General features: G+C 38.7%; 1 long non-coding RNA gene across 1 annotated transcript in view; it reads right to left on the bottom strand.

The window, feature by feature from the left end:
* Positions 1 to 282: 282 nt before the first annotated feature.
* LOC118543492 (uncharacterized) overlaps positions 283 to 16174 on the bottom strand; it is a 38973-nt gene continuing 23081 nt past the window's right edge. Inside the window, exons 2-3 of the long non-coding RNA XR_004921089.2 lie at positions 11720 to 11894; positions 283 to 483 (exon numbers count right to left, since the gene is read on the bottom strand). This is a non-coding gene — a long non-coding RNA (uncharacterized LOC118543492). The remainder of the gene's footprint in view (positions 484 to 11719; positions 11895 to 16174) is intronic.

The following is a 16174-nucleotide window of genomic DNA, read 5'->3' as shown; positions in this document are numbered from 1 at the left end:
TCAAGGAAAGAGAGGGAGGAGGAAAACTTGATTCCATACTCTCGTCAGATGAGCTTCTCTTTCTTTCACTGTTTCTTTACCAGCCATCCTTCCCCGGGGGGACCCCCATGCTTGCTCCTCCCCCCAAGATAAATCATTTAATCTCTACCTGCCTTTCATGTTTCAAACCAGTCAGCTAGTCTCAGAAAGGCTGTAAGCATCTGAACTTCGCATTATAATAATATAATATAATAAGAAGCATTCTTTTCTTTCATTTTTATTTGTTGTTAAGTACCATATTATAATAACTTTAAAGAAAATCTTAGAGAAAGGGCTTATCATTCCCCTTGACACAATTGTTTCCTTCATGTTTACTTTGGCTATGTTGTTAATTCATTTGTTGATCTGACAAATCCTTATTGAGAGGCTCCGATAGTCCAAGGTCCATTCTAGAAGTCGGGCCATAGAAGGGAACAAAGAACCCTGTCCTCCTGGGGTTTTCATCTGAAGGTGGGGAGAGAAAAACATAAACAAATATTATGTCGGATGGTGTTAAGTTCTAAGGAGACAAATAAAACAGGGTGTGGGTTGGAAATGTGGGGTTGGGTGGGGGAGCTATTATTTTCTATCTTTTCCCAGCTGCACACGTGTTCTTACTCTGTACTCTGTAAGACCATGTATTCTTCCCCTTGAAAAATGCCAATTCCCCACCTCCCACCAAAACAAACAAACAAACAAACAAAAACCCAACCCATAAATAAACATTTAATAATATGGTCTAAACATTTTCACAGCATTCATACAACCAACACTAACAGAAGGCTTGAGGCTAATTCTTAAATAGAGAAAATTGGAGGAAATACAGAGATAAGAAATATCAAATAAAGAGGAAACTAACTGGCAGGAGACAGAGGAGAAAAACTTCTAGTCATTAAAAGTTTGCACTCATACATCAAATTGGGAATTTTTGGCCAGACCAGATTAGGGTAGAGAAATCCTGAGATGAAATTAGAAAGAAATCGAGTAAGATTAAAAGCAGTTTGTTGTTTCAGATTGGACTGTCTTAGCCAACTTGTGTATCATTGGCTGTCTCTGTTTTGCATAAAGTTCCTGGGTTCTCTCTTTCACTCTCTTGTCCTAGAAAACAGTTACAGACTTAAAAGTGGGAGTCCTGCCGACCTGGAGATGTCAGGACTATTTGCAATAGGAGAGCTACAGAAACACCTTAATGGAAAAGTCTAACCCAGAAGGAATTGGGCTCTAATTTGAGCTCTACCAGGAGTCTACTCCAAGTTGAAAATGAGTGGTCCAATTCTCCCTGCCCCCTTTAAAAACAAGTATAATGTGAATGGCTAATTTTTAAAGAAGATAATAGAATCATTATGTGTAAAATTCAAGAGCCCCATTTACTATGAGATCCCACTGGGCCAACAGAATGAGCTCAGCATTGCAATAGGCAGATTTGGATTTGAATTCTGGCTTTACCAGGTACTCATTGACCTTAGGCAACTCAATTAATCTTACTGGGCCTGTTTCCTAGCTGGTAAGGACATTTCTGGTGTTGCAAATGATAAACATTCAGGGGCTTAGTCTTGAGTTAGTTTCACTCATGTGAGATTGCCATTTTTGTATCTCAAAGACAGCCAAATGTCAGCAATTTTATGTGGTACAGATTGGTATATAGTGCATGCTCAATTAAAAGTAGCCATTATTATTGTTGTGTTCAATCAATATTTTAATGATTTATTTGCTTGAAAATGTTAGAATATTTATATATTGATGAAGACCTTTAGGTGTCCAAAGGACAATCATAAAAAGTACTCTATTCTTTCTTTTTTTCAGTAATAGCTTTTTTGAGATGTAATTCACATTTCATAAAACTGATAATTTTATTTTATTATTTTTTAAAGGTTTATTTATTTATGAGAGAAGGAAAGAGAGAGAATGTGAGGGGGAAAGGCAGAGGGAGAGAATCTCAAGCAGGCTCCACACCCAGTGCGGAGACTAATGTGGGGCTCAATCCCATGACCCTGAGATCATGGCCTGCACTGAAATCAAGAGTCAGACGCTTAACCGACTGAACCACCCAGACACCCCTAAAACTGATCATTTTAAAGTGTACAATTCAGTAGTTTTTAGCATATTCACAAAATTATGCCACTTAGCACCACTATCTGATTTTAGAAATTCTCATCACCCCAAAGAAACCCCATAACTACTAGCAGTCACTCCCTGTTCCTCCTTCCCCTAGCTCCTTGCAACTACTTACCCACTTCCTGTGTTTGTGGATTTGCCTATTCTGGAAATTTCATATAAATAGCATCAGACAATATGTGGCCTTTGGTGACTGATTTTTTTCACTTAGTATAACGTTTTCAAAGTTTATACATGTTATGGCATGTATCAGTACTTCATTCCTTTTCATGACTGCATAATGTTCCATTGTACAGGTATACCACATTTTGGTTTATCCATTTGTCAGCTGATGGACATTTGGATTGTTTCCACTTGTTAGCTATCATGAGTAATGCTGCTATGAGCATTTGTGTAAAAGTTTTTGTATAGAAATATATTTTTGATTCTCTCAGGAAGGAAATTCCTAGGTCATGTGATAAGCATACGTTTAACACTTGAAGCAACTGCCAAACTGTTTCCTTTATACGAAATGGCTAAAAAGTGGGTGATTCTAGCAGAGAAAACATGAGATGAGCTTGGGGCATCTGTAGTGCAAGAAAGCAATGAAGTGCTAAGAACATAAAAGATAAGGGCGCACAGGAGCCAATGCTAAAGTAGCTACCTAGGACCAAACCTGGAACAATCTGAAGAACAAAGAGAACAACATCGTATTGGATTAAACCCAAATATAAAATAAATATGCAGTAGTCCACACTGATATAAATAGATGATTGAATAAACAAATGAATGGGGGAGAAGAGACTAATCTTCCTTATAGATTTCCAAATAAGTAGCTACTGCCCCTCAAAGAGGTGGAACTTACTTCCCTTGAGTGTGGACTGGATGGTGACTCGCTGCCAAAGAACAGAGTATGGGAAGGAGGAAAATAATAACTTTACAGAGCAATCTGGCCATGCTACCTTAACCAAATGATTAAGGTTGACATCACCAGCAGTAAGTCATGTTTAGATCGTGTGCCCCGTGATATGATGTGATGAGAAGGGCACTTCACCTCTGTGGTATTCTTCCCCAAGATCCACAATCCTAACTTAATCATGAGAAAACGTCATATAAATGCAAATTGAAGGACATTCTACAAAATGCCTGATCAATACTCTTCAAAACTGTTAAGGTTATGAAAGATAAGGTAAGACTAGAAACTGTCACAGAACAGAGGTGACTGAAGGCAGCATGGTGTCTTGCTTGGGATTCTGGACCAGAAAAAGGACATTAGTAGGAAAACTGGTGACATCCAAATTAAGTCGAGGAGTGTAGTTATTAGTAATGTACCAAGGCTGGTTAGTTTTGACAAAGGCACTGCTCTCATGTAAAATATTAACATTAGGGTTCACTGAGAGAGGGGTATATGGGAATTCTGTACTATCTTTGTAACTTTTCTGAATGCACAAAATTATTTCAAAATTAAAAAGTTCACTTAAGAAATAAATCCATTATGTGAAAACATAAATAATACATTTAATTGAAATATAACTGTACCTGCCAAAACAACAAAAAATATTTAGTGAAAAAATTTAGTGGGTGTCGGAATGGCTATTCTTGAAATTCAGATAAAAGAATTTGTTCCTGAAAATGAATGTTGAGATTTATCTAAACTGGTGGTTGACTTGGATTCCATTTACGGGGGAATTGCTTATCTTTCTACCAAACTATCTGAAGTTACAAGGTTGGTTGGCTAAAGCAACAACAGCTACTGAAGCAACAAAGGTCTTAGCATTTGATTCCTGGCACTGAGCACGCAGGGCACAGTTCTGTTGTCTCCTGTGGATTAACTTATCTGCTTTCTTAAGCAGTATCAGCATTTACCAAATTAGGGAGTTAGTGTCACACTGAAGAAGATATTAGCTTACCTTGGCCTCCTTTACCTGGAGCTGCCAAAGACCACTTTACACATGCCTGCTGGTCAATATTCCTAGTTTAGGACTCAGGTCCCATGTAAACAGTGCCAACTCTGAAATCTGCACCCCCATGCTTCTCTCTTGAGTTTCAGTCTTGTGTGCTCGACTCTTTTCTGGACAGAAACTCGCTGTCCTACTGGTACACAATTGAAAAGATCCCCAAGTCACAGCCATTCTCTTGCCACTTTTCATGCCTGTTACAACTGTTTCTCCACCTGTATTCCCTTCCTCAAGTAAGGATTATCCACCACTGAGGGGTCAAAAAGAACCCCGAGCGTCTTCTGGGTGACTCCAAGTGGCATTCTTGTGCAGACATTTGTTGCTTACCCTCAGCCTTGCTTTTTATTGAGGTCATGGACTGAACTCACTGCCTGCTCATTGATTTTTGACCTTGGCCCTGCACACTGGCAGGCTTTGCTCTTTGCTTTTTCCTGGTCTCTCATTGAGCTAGGTGCAATAACTAGGTTTGGAGTCGTAAGTGCCAAAGTGATTGTTACGTCCCTGCTTTTGTAGGGGTGAGAGGGCAATCAGACTATTTGAGAAGAATTTAATTTTATGCAGTACATCTAAAAAATCCTTTCCTGTTGTCATTGTTTAAGAACATGATTGCACTCGGCTTATTATAGATTATAATAACACACATTCACTGAATTTACTTCTAAAGGTTTTTATTTTTTTGACTATGGAAATACACCATTCATCCTCAACATATAAACACTAAAGTAATCTCACATGATTAATGGTTTTGAATATAAATCCTTTTTTAACATAAATTTTTAGAAATAATTTTTAAAAGAGTTGATAGCATTCACTGCAAATCTTATCTCATACGTTTTATTCATCATACATATGACCACATCTTTCAATCCAAAAAATACTTAGGATGGAAATCTTGTTTTTCATCATCCTTCTATTTCCATGTCCTATACTTCTGGGACATAGACTTGAAAGATTAACTATCTCAGAAACATCCTGGGGCTCAAATCACAGTAATGACCAAGAAAAGCCCATGACCCTGCTACCTTTTTATTCTAGGAATTCTGCTAGAGACTTCTTGGAAAACATGAGAAGTGAATTTGTGTTACAGTCCAAGGTTTACTTGAGAGTTAAAACCAGAGACACTGAAAAAGGCCTGTGACCACTCATTTTGCCTTTTGATCAGTGGGAGTGAAGCCTAGTACTGACCATTTCACCTCATTAGTGCGCTCTCTGACCACACCTCTGCCTTTAATTCTTTCCTGAGTGAATTTGTAATTTGCTTTTGGTTTCTGCTTTTAAAACAACAGATTGTGAGGGATCAAAGAGAAACTGGATAATGACAAGGAGGAAGTTGGCAAGTTAGTGACATCTTTGTAGAAGGAGTAGTACCTATGCACAGTGTGATTCTTTAGAAGTGGTCTTCTGAGAAGTGACTACAGAATAAATTCCAGTACAACAAAGTCCAAGACTGGCCAAGTATCTTATTTATTCTCTAATTCTTGTTTGGCCATTTACCTTTTACTGAGCATCTATTATATGTAAGACTCAGTAAAAAGAGAAGTATAGAATAATGGATGAGATATTGAATGCTTAAAGTCAAATAGAACTGTGTTTGAATCCCTGGTTCTACCATTTACTAACTGTAGTGGGTTGAATTGTGGCCTCCAAAAGATATGTCTATTGGAAACTTCAGAATGTGACCTTATTTGGAGTAAGTCTTTGCAGATATAATTAAGGTGAGCCTCTTGAGATGAGATTATCTGCCTTAGGGTGAACTCTAAATCTAACGACTAGTGTTCTTACAAGAGACAGAAAAGAAGAAGACACAGATGTACAAGAAGGGTGTGTGAAGGTAGAGGCAGAGATTGGAGTTATGTAGCCCAAGCCAAAGAACATCCAGGATTGCAGGCAGCCACAAGAAGCTAGGAGAGGCATGGAATGGATCCTCCTTCAGAGCCTCCAGAGGGAACCACCTCTACCAGCAACTGGATTTTGGACTGCTAGCCTCCAGAATTGTAGAAGAATAAATTTGTGTTTTAAGCCACCAAGTTTGAGATAAGTTGTTATGATAGCCCTAGGAAACTAATGTATTAGCTGTGTGACATTGGGTTAACTAATCTTCTATATCTTAGTTTCTGTCTCTATAAAATGAGGAGGATAACATTACCTACTCATAGAGTTATTGTGAAGATTCAATAAGATAATATATGTAAAGTGCTTAGCGCAAAATCTGGCATACAATAAGAGCTCAGTAAGTGTTAGCAATTATTATTAAGGTACTTCTGGTTCAGGTTGAGTTTCTAATTTTTCCCTATTGTGATTACTTGCATAATAACCTCCCTTGCCTTTTTTGCTTGAGAGATCTTTTTACCTTTAAAAGGGGAAGAAGAAGGAAAGAGAAGGAATATCATGCAGATAAATTGCCCCTGCTGCTATTGGTGGTTGCGGAAATAATATGAAGCCCAGAACCTCTGCCCCTAGGACAAGAGTGTGGTATACATTCTTTGAGGGGCTGTCGAAGACTTGGTAAAAACAGTAGAACTTGTAAATATTGTTTATAGACGCTAACGCACTTTTATCGAATTGGGTCATTTATGTCTCTCCAAGTTTATGGGAATTCCAACAGTCCTCCAGGGCAAAGATATGCAGGAGAAAAAAAAGACAAATAACTTTCAACATATTTAGTCTCAAAATTGTGCTTGGGGAACTACTTCTTCATTTATGTAAGTATTTTTTAATCATCTTAACAACATGTTAAAATGTCTCCATAAAGTTCTTGTAGATTTGCATTAGATTTATTCCTAAGTTTCTTATTCCTTGTTATTATAGCTTGCATCTATTTTTAAATTATGTTTTCTAGTTTGCTAAGAAGTTTTTTTTTTTAAATGAATGGATAATGGATTTTATCAAATTCTTTTACTGCATCTATTAAGGTGATTACATGTGTGTTCTTCCATAATCAGTTAATGTGGTGAAATACATTTGCAGATTTACCTTGTGTTAAACAACCCTTGTGTTCCTGGGGTACACCTATTTTGGTCATTCATTCATTTAAAAAATATATTGATGCCTATTTGTGCTCTAGGTGATGTTCAAGGTGTTGGGATATAGTAATGGGGAAATAAGCAATCAGAGATGATTACCTTCATGGAGCTTATGTGCTAGTACTTTACACACAGCTGGATTGAGTTTGCTAAATTTTGTTTATAAGTTCTGCATCTATGCTTTTGAATAAAATTGGCCTGTAATTTCACTTCCTTATATTTCTCTTGTCTGTGTGGTTGAAAAATATTATATATGCTGTGTTATAAAGCCCAGTTGGGAGAGTAGCCCGCACGTCAGCCTGGATTGGATTTAGAGCTTTTTTGCCAGGGTCTGCATTCAAAACTGACAGTCTGATGTGTATTTTGTAAACGAATTGATGTTTTTCTTCTTAGAGGGGAAGAATATCTTGGCATATTCTAGGTCATTGGAATCCAGAAACTTTTCTGAGATGGTGGGTCCCTGAAGTTTCAGGGAATTTATCTGCCACCTTCTCATTTGCATTCTCACACATTTTCTCTGGGTCTATATCAATATAATTGGCAACCCTTGCATTTCTTCTAGTTTATAAGCCATTTTCCTCCCAAATCAGATTATGTACTTTCCCTCTTTGAGCATGAGAACAGATCTTCATTATGAACCTGGTGGCAGCAAGGAACATTCAAGCTAAGTCTTCAGCAGAATGAGTGCCTCCTTGTAAGGGGCAACTGCCTCAGATGAGGTTATTACAGGGTATCCAAGCAAGGAATATATAGTCTCCTTAGACATGCAGGGCAGCCTCTTTCCATTGGCGAGAGAATCTCAGAGTGATTTGGTGGTGGTGGTGGCTGAATGTGGGGGTTATTAAGATTCTTAATATCTCTGAACCCAAGTGGATGTCCCTATTCCAAGTTTCAAGTCCCACTCCCACCCAATCAATACCTTAACTTTTATCTGAGAGACTTAGGGAGGTTATGAAAACAATTTATATTGTAATTGTGCAACCTGTAGCGTTAAATTTTGTGTTTGGTTTTCAATAATATCTGCCCTGTGGATACAAGAAAAAAGAGATTATTTTAGATATGTAATAGAAATGCTCTGGTAATTTGTAATTTAAGGTGAGTGTGTAAAGACCCGAGTTTGTACTTTTCTTCCTGTAAGTGCTCCAGTGCACTCAGAAGAATCCATTCAATGTCACAATCCTTATAGTCATCATTACTCCATGAGCAGTAAAGTGAAGCAATCATGTGTTTCTCCGAAGTCCTTAATTCGTTAAGAACGTCATCATAATCAATCCCAGGTATAATGTGATTAATTGTAATGCCAATACATGGATGACTAGTATCCCATATTCCATTGTCAAGGAGTTCAGCACTGCATTCAAGCCCAAGGACACAACCAAATCAGTCCCCCAAATCATATTTTTTAAACATTTTCTCCCTTAGAATTATTCCTGGTATTAATTCATGCGTAGTTGGTATCCACTCAGGAGGCAGAAATCCTCCAGTTATTTTCACAGAGATAATTTAACATGAAGAATTATTAATGGAGTATTAAATTGCTGATTAGGTAACTGAAGAGGCAGAAAGAGAACACTAATATATCACGAAGATAGCAACTGTGGGAACTGCTACCATTCCTATGGCTGGGAGATCAAAGAGAAGAAATTAGATGGATTTATCAAAACTTAAAAGTTTGGAGAAGAGACCCCCCCCCCCCCCAGAACTGGAACTCAAGACCTCTGGGAACGGGGCACAGCTTGACTGTCTCTGTCATCTCTGAACTCGAAGGGGAAGCCCTGTGGGGCTGGCGCCCAGATCTCCGAGGTGGGGACATAGCCAGTTGGTGCTAGTGCGTCTGAGGAGGTGTGATTATGTTCCCCCTGCAAGGGCTGGCAAGATCGCAAACCGGCTCCTCGTGCTGCTGCCGGCAGGGACGGTAGCCGTCAAGGTGTAGGGTGATACAGGAACAGAAGCCGGCAAGAAGCCGAGGAGGCAAACAAGAAGTGGAAGTCCCTTCTTCAACCTCCAGCCTTGTACTCTCCCTCTAGTGCTGCCTCCTAGCAAAGTCTCACATGGAGGCAGCTAACAAAGCAGAAATGTGGTTTGCAGGGTCCTGGCCTCGGCACTGCAAAGCAGAGAATGGAAGGGTGGGTATGGAGTTATGGGACAGTCCCGTAACTTGACCCATGATTGACTCTCTTTCCTCCAATTTTCTTAATACTCTGAGTCTATGAGAAAACAAAGCAACGAAAGAATTAAAGAAACATTTATTTACAAACCATTAGAAACAATTACTACTTTGGTAAGGGTAGCTATTTACTCTGAAATCCATCATAAAAAAACAACAAGAGCCTTTAAAAGGTTGTGTCTATTGTTTGTTAAGAATTGGAATTCACGCTGTGAATTGTGTAAGACTGTTGAATCACAGACCTGTACCTCTGAAACAAATAATACATTATATGTTAAAAAAAAAAAAGAAAAGATAGTAGGAAGGGAGAAATGAAGGGGGGGAAATCGGAGGGAGAGATGATGGACTCTGAAAAACAAACTGAGGATTTTAGAGGGGAGGGGCGTGGGGGGATGGGTTAGCCTGGTGATGGGTATTAAGGAGGGCACCTATTGAATGGAGCGCAAACAATGAATCATGGAACACTACGTCCAAAACTAATGATGTAATGTATGGTGATTAACATAACATAATAATAATAAAAAAAAGAATTGGAATTCATATCCCAGTGATGGAAACGTTGAAAGCCAGAAAAAGGTAAGATTGAATGGCTTAACTGTAAGGGAAAATAATAAAGAAAAATGCAATTTGGAATTTAGTTGAAACAGAAAATTTACTTGTGTCCTTATTCTATGCTTTGTAGGCATTTGGCATTCTATTGATTCCTTATAAAATCTTGACTCTTCTTGTGAGAACACTTTTTTAAAAGGCAAAATTCAAATCTAATTGATATTTCACTGGTTAAAAGAAGCTCTTTCTCATTTTAACTTAACATACATTTGTTCCAATTCAGTGATTCATAATAGATTCATGGCTGATGAAGTTGGCCTTAAAAATAAGGAACAAAATATGGAAACATTTTAGTTGGGATAAGTTTTCCTACAGGGTCTAATTGCAAGGATTCTCTGTAATTAAATTGTTCTAAATGTTGGCTTAAGTTTTAATAGGCTGATGTCTAACTTTCCCATGATTGTCCTCATTCAAAACAAATCAGACCTAAAAAAATATTTTTTTTCCCTGAAACTGCAATGCATTTTGAAGGCAGACATGCTTAAAATGCATTCAAATAATCAAATGCAGTAGCAAATTTAGGCCTTAATGTGCTTAGTATTTCCAAAGTAGACTAACAGCCTTTTTCTTTAGCATTGTCATAAACCATAACACAGATGGTGTTTCTTGATATCTTTGAGTCAGAATTCAGTCCTATGCCACAGAAGCATCCTCTATCAATGTGGCTTTTGGGTAAATGGCTTCATTTTGCTGTTGACAAGGCTGATATAAACAAGTTGTGTAATTTACTCTACTACCAAATAAATCACATGTGAACATTTAAGTTTAGCTGTGCTAGCCTGATAGTCTGGCAAGTGTTTTTGCTGCATGGAGAATATTTGACATTTAAGCTCAACCCAGGAAAACAAAAACAAAAGCCTGAGTTTATTCTCCTGTGTCTGAAGCCTTCTTGTGAACACAAGGTGGTTTCGCTATGCCAAATAAGGAGGTTCAAAGAGGCATCCTTTCTAAGGGTCTTTCTGGATAAGCTGTTTTCAAAGAAATCCTGATAAAGTAAATGATATTACTGGTTGATTTTGATGTAAGCCAGAGCCTATGACCCAAACCTGAAAATGCTTGGTTTCATATTGGCAAAATGCATAAATTCTGAGCTCCTTCTGTTAAGAGAAGTTAAGTTCCTCCTGGGTGTAGGAGAGACATGGGACAGGTATGCCCAGAGTCTCCTACATTATTGAAGAGGAGATGCTCTAGTTCCCTCATTTCTTTTGATTCCAAGGTGATGGTTGAGGTGATAAGTGGGTTGAAAAGATGCACATGAAATGGTGCTCAATGTCCCTGGTCCCTGGGGAAATGTAAACCCCAAACCATAACAAGATAATACTTCATACCAAGTCATGAAAAGGAAGGAAAATAACAAGTGTTGGTACAAGTGTAGAGAAATTTGAACCCTCATATACTGCTGGTAGGAATGCAAAGTGGTACGGATACTTTGGAGAACACTTCAGCAGTTCTTCAAAAAGGTTAAACATAGTTACCACACGACCCTAGGTGTATACCCAAGGGAACTGGAAACAAACTTCCACATGAAAACTTGTACATGAATGTTCATAGCAGTATTATTCGTAATAGGAAGGTGAGGTTTGTGTCTGTCTTGTTCTAAGGTAGCCACAGAGTGGGCCTCAGTATATAGTAGCTGCTCCAATATTTGTTGAATAAATGCTATTTTTCAAAGAAATATTACTCATTGGCTTCCCATTGCTTTCAGATTAAAATCCAAACTTCTCCATGGGATGGCGTGTGATATAGTTGTTAAATATTTTAATTCTTGCTTTGTTTTAAACATTACATGATAATATTATTATTGTTTTATATGATTCTCATGTATATTTACCCACATATATACCATATACCATTTTCAGTGCTCTTCATTTTTTCCATTTGCAATCACTTTCTTTTGGTCTGAAGTATATCCTTTAGGATTCCTTTCCATGACAGCTGACTGGTGGCAAATTCTCTCTGTTCTTGTTCATAGGAAGATGTCTTCACTTTGACTTCCTTCTTGATAGATAATTTCACTGGGTGGGTCTGCAATTCCAGGATGGTAGTTATGTTCAGTGACTTAAGGACAGTGGGAATTGGAGAGCTACAAATGCAAGTGGTAGATATTCTTCAAGCTCAGCTGTCACCTTCTTGGACCCCGAGTTTACTCAACAGACAAGGTGCCCTCCAGGTAGATTAAAGATGTAAAAGATAAATCTACTAACTTAATAAAAGAACATGTAAGAGAATATCTTTGTGATACAAACACACCTAAACCACGAGGCAAAAATCTGACAGATTTGACTATGTAAAAACTATCTATTTAACATAGGACCACTTTGATAGATTTAATAGACCAATGCCAAACCAAGAGAAGGCAATTGCAATGTCAAAAACCATCAATGAATTATTATTTGCTAATCAATAAGAAAGACAATTGAAAAATGGACAAGGAATATGAACAGAAGTAGAAAGGCAACTGGATGACAAGTATACGAAGAGAGGCTCAATCTCATTAATAATCCCAAAAATACGAATTGAAACAACAGTGAAAATTAAAAACACGGGTAATAGCAAGTGTTGACAAAGATGTGGAGAAATGGGAACCATTAAGTGCTCTTGGTGGGTTGAACTGTGACAGCTATTCTGGAGAGAAACTTGATAGTTTTTAGTGAAATTAAGGATGCATAGATCTTCTGACACTGCAGTTCACTTCTTGGTGCGTAGTCCAGAGAAATCTGTGTAGAAGTCTGTGAGGGACAGGTATGGGACTATTTATGGCACTACTGTTTGAGGTAGTGAAGAGTTGGAAGCAAACGGTGTCCTACAGGGAAATGAAAGATAAGTGGCTGAATATCATGCAACAATTAGAAGCAATGACTTCGATGTACTATACAGCATTACTGATAGGTCTTAAAAAGACATAGTTGAGTGAAAAAAGTACAAAACAGGATAGATCAATGGCATAATGCTATTTATGTAAATTATAAACATGTACACACACAAAATTATACTCTCAATTTTACAAGGATGCATATGTATTCAAGGACAAATATCAAATACCTCAAAGTGAATACTCATGAGGGAGAAGAATATGGGAGTAATTAATGGGAATAAAGGGGAGAAAGCAAAACAAGAAAGGAGTCATAGTCTGAAAGGAACAATCAATTTATCTCTTCATCCCTGAGGTCCAGTATTCACCTCTGTGCCCCTCAAATTACCAATATCACCTCCTCTGTCAGATCTTGCTTGACTCCTCCATGAAGATAGAATTAATAGCTGCTTTCTCTGGTCTATTCCATGTTCCTCTCATTATACTGTGCTTCAGGCTCTATTTTAATACACATCACACTCTATCATCATTATAGTTTTACTGTTTTTCTTCCCTAACTAGGTGGTGAGAATTTTGAAGGTGGGAACTGAGTCTTACCCTTGTATTTTTAGCAACCAGCTCAATGCTTGGCACATGAAATACTCATTGAGTGAATGAACTAGTGAAGCAAGGGACTCATGATGGAGAAAACTGGTTGAAATCTAGGAAAATCAACAAGGTCAGTAGCTGGAAAATGGGGGGAAAGGAGGTTACGTGTCTGAGTTCCTGTGGACAGATAGGAAAAAACCAGTTGGCCTTGGGTGGCTAAAGGAAGAGGGTCAAAGTCTATCAGTAAGAGACTCCTATCTATTCTTAGAGTGGGAAGATAAGAGCCCCGCCTGAACTCCTATCGAGACCAACCTATCAGCTGCACAAAGCCCTCATCCCTTCACTCCTATTCCAAGATATTGCTCCAGAAATCTTCCCCTTCCCTCATGCACCATCAATTTTCCCCTTTCCACTAGATCATTCTCGTTAGCATGTGAAGTAGTCAGTGTCCTCCATCGAGATAGTCCTCCTGCAACCTTCACACCCCCTCCAACTATCACTGCATTTCTCTGCTCCCACTTCCAGCAATTATTCGGCAGAGTTGTCTCCACTCACTGTCTCTACATCCCTCTCTTCCATTCTTTTTCGAATCCATCTCAGTCAGGCTTTTGTCCCCCAGCTTTATTGGAACAGTTCTTGTAAAGCCGTTCATCACCCATAAATTATGAAACCTGAAGGCCAAGTAATTCTCTGTTCTTATTTTACTTACCTTTCCAGCAACGTTTGGAAACAATACTCCCTTCTCCTTGAAACGGTTTTTAGTGGCTTCCAGCCGACCACTTTCTTGGTTCCCCTATTCAACACCTCCCCTGGAATGACTAATGGGCATTTCACACTTAATGCGTACAATACTTAACTTCTTATTTCAATCCTCAGACTTGGTCTTTCTCCATCCTTCCAGTTGCTCAAGCTCCAAACATGAAGTCATCTTTAAGTCTTTCTTCATCTCACACCTCAGATCGAATCCATCAGCAAATCCAACTGGTGCCCTCTTCCAAACAAGTTCAGAATTTGACCACTTCATTACCTCAACTGCTGTCACTCTGGTCTAAGCCCCCATGACCCCTTTCCTGGGTTATTGCAATTGTTCCCTAACTGGTCGTCCTACTATTACTCTTGCCACCTCCCCACAGCCCCTCGTTCCAGTCTGTTCTCAGCACTGTAAACCTTTTAAAACCTAAAGATTCTTTTAAAATCTAAGTCAGGTTATATCTTTTCTCTTCTCAAAATCCCACAGTTGCTTCCCCTCTTCTTCAAAGTAAAAGCCACTGGCCCTCCATTACCTCTTTGATGTTACCTCCTACAGCTCTTTCACTGCATTACTCCCCTCTAGTTCTTACTGGCCTCCTGATGTTATGGTTCCTTGACCATAACCAGCCCCCTTTTGCCTCAGGGTCTTTGCATCTGCTGTTCTTTGCCTGGAATGTTTTTTTCCCTCCAAAAGCCTTATGGCTTACTCTCTCACTCTTTCAGCTGTCTGCTCAAATGTCACATTGTCAAAGAGATCTTCCTTCTTAACCTCTTCTAAAATAGACTTCCTCCCTTGACTTTCATACATTGCTTCATATTTGTTTGTAGCATTCCTACACATTATATTTATATATTATCTGTCTATCCCTTCTACTCTGACTTTGCTTTTCAAGGTACAAATTGGATGCTTTACAATTATTTATTGAATGAATAAAATGATTCCCTTCAGGGAGGAAAACAACATTGCAAAGACTGTTGAGGTCCTTCTGGTTGCAGTATCCAGGGAAATACCAGTCTTTCTGGTACAAGCTTTTCTAGCCATGACCATGGATTTGGAATCCAGCAAAAAGAACTTAGAACATCAGGCCAAAAATTAGTGGGCTGACCAAGTGTTAGTAAAATCGGTTAAAACTAAACTAGCCCAGTGAAAATCTGATGAACCTCACTCCAGCCTGTCTGTCCTGTGCGTGTTTGGTTGTGGCTTCTGAGATTGCTTCTTGCAGAACCAGTGTTGCTCCTGCTGTGACTGAGGGTCTTCACTTGCTAGTAGCATTTTTGTGGACTTGGGAGTACAGTGCACGTGAAATGGAGTTGAGCTGGTCCTAAGCATACATGGACTTCCATAGTCCTGTCATGATGGGATAAAGAACCAGCAAGGAGAGAGAAAAGGATAGTCCCTTCTTATCAAATAAATGTGTTGAGCCATCTGTCTTTGTTTTTTTTTTTTTTCCTTATGATTTTATTTATGTGAGAGAGAGCAAAAGAGAGAGCAGGAGCGGGGTGAAGGGCAGAGGGAGAAGCAGACTCCCTGCTGATCAAGGAGCCCGATGTGGGACTCAATCCTGGGAATCTGGGATCATGACCCAGGCTGAAGGCAGATGCTTAACCGACTGAGCCACCCAGGTGCCCCGTCTGTCTCTGTTTTTAAACATTTCAGTACCATATCTGGGTGCCTTTTAGGATGATGGAATGTTGTTATTTGATAGTTTAGGGCAATTAATACTTGTTGAGTAGGGTAATTGGACCTCGACTGGATATTATGAGAGGAGGGATCCAATCAATCAAAATCAATAAATGTTATCTTGAACAAAGCAGTATGGTAAGTGTTTTAAAAGACTGAAACAGGACCTGGGTCATTGATTCATATGGTCATTGGGTGTCTACTGTGAGGCCACATCTCTGTAAGGCTGACTGTTGACTTTGTGTTCCTGGTACATAGAGCCTTGAATATGGTAGAAACTCCATAATTATTAGTGAAATTTTTTTAGTACCCCCTGCTGTTAAGAAGGCTGTTAGACATTGAAGTGCATCTCTGCAACAGAGAGTGGTTCTTTCTCTGGGATTTTGTAATCTTGAGTAGATAGATCGTTACTCAAAAATTTTCTTGTTTCTTCCTAATTCTGTTAGGAATCTATCAACTTATCTTTTTGACCTA

The sequence above is a fragment of the Halichoerus grypus genome, chromosome 4 (assembly GCF_964656455.1).
Source record: "Halichoerus grypus chromosome 4, mHalGry1.hap1.1, whole genome shotgun sequence".
NCBI classification, from domain to species: domain Eukaryota; kingdom Metazoa; phylum Chordata; class Mammalia; order Carnivora; family Phocidae; genus Halichoerus; species Halichoerus grypus.
Note: the sequence above shows the minus strand (reverse complement) of the source record. Positions and strands in the feature narration are given on the sequence as shown.